Consider the following 3895-nt stretch of genomic DNA (forward strand, 5'->3'; position numbering starts at 1 on the left):
GTATGTTGAAGGTTCCCTCCCAAAGTAACCTGGCCAGATTCCTGCCACTCTTTGGATGAGAAACCATTTCTACAAAATCTATTGCCCACCAAAAAAAGAAGGAATTTTCAATCTATGACCTCAAATTTTTCTCTCAAGTTTTGAGTCATAACTGCTTAGGAAAGTAGGTGCTTCTTGTTCATCATTTAAAATCCTGTCAGCCTCGCCTGTTTCAAAACAATTACACAGCTTAAAGAAATTAAGTAAATAACAGCAGGGGAAAAATAACAGGAAAATAGGAAAAGCTAAGGCATGGGCTAAATTAGTACATTTCATAAAAGAGGTTGCAGGCACACAGGTATGATGAGCCAAATGGCTTCCTTCTGTGCCATTTGAATGAATGATCTTGCTTCTCATTAAGATTGAGATTGGAAAATTGTTTCCTGAATTCTTTGCACAGATATTACTTCCTACCTCCTTCCTCATCCTCTCTCTTCCAGCAGCTTGGTCAATTCTGCTCCAGCCCATTCATGTCACAAACCAAGTGAACAATTAACAATTACTTTTCTTCTAGGGGGAAAAAATCTGTGCAGTCAGAACAACGTTTTTCAATACCTGTCCCTAGAAGGGACAGGGAAGGGAGCAGGAAGCACCAGAGAGAAATTCTGTAATGATCAATAAACCAATTGTTTGAAGTTAATAACTCATCAGGGGTGATTAATAAGTTCGTGTCCTAAGGTAGAAGGAGATGAGCTATTAACTTCAAACTTTCTGCATAATCACTCAAAGAGTTGAACTGCATGTGCACGTAATGAGAGCTGTATAACTCATCTCCTTCTACCTTAGGCCACGAACTTATCAATCACCCCGGCTGTGGACGCTTTCTGGAGGTTCAAGATCCGTATGCTCCACGACCGCTGGACTAAATGTGTAAATGTAGGAGGGGACTATGTTGAAAAATAAATGTGCTAGGTTTTCTAAAATTGACTCCTTCTACCTTAGGCCATGAACTTATCAATCACCCCTCGTATGCCACTCCATTTCCCAGGCACTCTCTCTACCACCTGTCCTATACCCATCCCACAGTTCTCCACATTCACCATTTCCAACATCCTTCGCTCCTGCCAGGTTTACAAGCTCGCTGTCTGCTCCACATTGACAAATACAGGACTGTGGTCTCCTGTTCAGGCAAGAGGGATGGAGATTAAATGTTGGCCTTGCTGTTCTGTCCACAAAAAAAAAAGAGTTAAATCCAATATGGCCAATTCTATTCCTATCTTCAATGATGCAGAATTTCCCCAGGGTAATATTTAAACCCAACATCATGAATGGGAGTGATGCTTCACTCCCAGGCAAGCTCAGTGCCTTTTACGTTTGCTTTGAGAATAAAACTACATTCTTCTAGGGTGCATCACAACCTGGTATGGAAGTTGTCCTGTCCAAGACCGGAAGAAGCTGCAGAAGATCGTGGCCCTAGCGCAGTACATCACACAAACCAATCTTCCATCCTTGGACTCACTTTACACCACACGCTGTCGGAGCAGTGCTGCTAGGATCATCAAGGATAAGCCAACACACTTTTTGTCCCACTTCCCTCCAGGAGAAGGTTCAGGAGCATGAAGGTTCGTACAGCCAGATTTGGTAACAGCTTCTTTCCAACTCTGATAAGACTGCTGAACAGATCCAGACCCGGATCTGGGCCGTACCTTCCAAGTATCTGGACCTGACTTGCACTACAGTACTTTCCCTTTTCTATTTTCTAACTATGATTTATAATTTAAATTATTATTATATTTACTTCGATTTGTACTTCAGGGAGCGCGAAGCACAGAAACCAATCTCACTGTGATGATTGTACGCTCTAGTATCAATGGTTTGGTGACAATAAAGTATTTGTATTGTATTGTATGAGGATCCCTGCAGTACCTAGTGACCCTGTGATCTCTGTCTTGGAGGCTGATGTCAGGCTGTCTTTCAAGAGGGTAAACCCACGCAAGGCCCCATTGGATTACCTGTGCCAAGTGGCAGAGGTGGAAAAAGACATTTTCGATATCCCATTGCTGCAGGCAGGTGTTCCCATCTGCTTCAAAAGGGCAACAATTATACCGGTGCCCAAGAAAAGCAGGGTGATCTGCCTTAAGGACTATCATCCAGCAGCACTCATATCTATTGTGATGAAGTGCTTTGAGAGTTTGGTTACGGCTGGAATCAACGCATGCCTCAGCAAGTACCTGGACTCATTGGAATTTGTCTATCGCCACAATAGATCTATGCAGATGTGATTTCATTGACTCTCCACGCAGCCTTGAAACTCTCGGACAATACCAATACCTACATCAGGATGCTGTTTATTGATTACAGCTAAGCATTTAACACCATCATTCTTATAGCTCTCATTGAAAAGCTCCAGAACCTGGGTCTCTGTACTTCCCTCAGCAACTGGATCCTCGACTTCCTAGCCAGAAGACCACAATCTGTGCAAATCAGAAATAACATCCCTACCTTCCTGACAATCAGCATTGGTGCACCTCAGGGATGTGTGCTAAGCCCACTGCTCTACTCTCTCCACATCCATGACTATAGATGGCACAGCTCCTATATCATCTATAAATTTGCTGATGACACAACCATTGCTGGCAGAATCTCAGATAGTGATGAGAGAGTGTACAGGACCGAGATATATCAGTTAGTTGAGTGGTGTCGCAGCAACAATTTTGCACTCAATGACAAGTCGGGCCAAAAAAGTGATTGTGGACTTCAGAAAGGGTAAGAACACCAGTTCTTATAGAGGAATCAGAAGTGAAGAGAGCGAGCAATTTCAAGTTCCTGAGTGTCAATATCTCGGAGGACCTAACTTGGACCCAACATATTGATGCCGCTATAAAGTTGGCAAGACAGCAGCTATACTTTGGTAGGAGTTTGAGGAGATTTGGTATGTCACCAAAAACACTCACAAATTTCTACAGATGTACTGTGGAGAGCATTCTGACTGGCTGCATCACTGTCTGGTGTTTAGGGGAGGATTGAAGAAAGCCGCAGAGAAATGTAAAATTAGCCAGCTCCATCATGAGCACTAACCTCCATAGTTTCCAGGACATCTTCAAGGAGTGGAGCACCGAAAAGTTGGTGTCCATCATTAAACACTCCTGCCATCACCATCTAGACATGCCCTCTTATTTTACCATCAGGAAGGAGGTACAGAAGCCTGAAGGCAAACACTCAACAATTCAGGTTGACCAGCTTCTTCCTCTCTGCCATCCAATTTCTGAATGGACATTGAACTCATGAACACCACCTCACTACTTTTTTTTTTGCACTACTTATTTAACTATTTAATATATTTTTCCTGTCATTCAGAGTTTTTTCTATTAACATGTATTGCAATGTACTGCTGCTACTAAGTTAACAAATTTCATGACACAAATCCTTTGATGCCTACAATATTCATAAATGTACCAATGTCTATTCTGAATGCAATCAGAAATTGAGCCTCCACAGCCCTCAGGATAAAGAATTCTAAAGTTTCACCACCCACTGAGTGAAGAGATTTTTTCACTTCTGGTCTCCTACGCCAGTGATAATATTCTCTGGGGATAAACTGTTAACAATTCAGACAATTATATAATCCAAACAGGATTAACTAGGCCTGGGTGTTGTCATGAGATTTATGCCTGAGTATCTGATGAAATAGAACATTAACAAAACTGTTGTCCAAGCTTTTTGTCATTAGGAGACTGAGGAAGTTACCAAAGACTCTAGAAAATTTCTGTGGTTGAACCACGGAGAGCATTATAACTCATTGCATCACCATCTAGTATAGAGGCACAGGATTGGGGAAAAAAAGCTGCAGAGCGTTGTAAACTCAGCCAGCTCGATCGTAGGCACTAGCCTCTCTGGCATTGAGGCCATCTTCAAA

This window comes from Hypanus sabinus, chromosome 20 (assembly GCF_030144855.1).
Source record: "Hypanus sabinus isolate sHypSab1 chromosome 20, sHypSab1.hap1, whole genome shotgun sequence".
In the NCBI taxonomy this organism is placed as follows: Eukaryota; Metazoa; Chordata; class Chondrichthyes; order Myliobatiformes; family Dasyatidae; genus Hypanus; species Hypanus sabinus.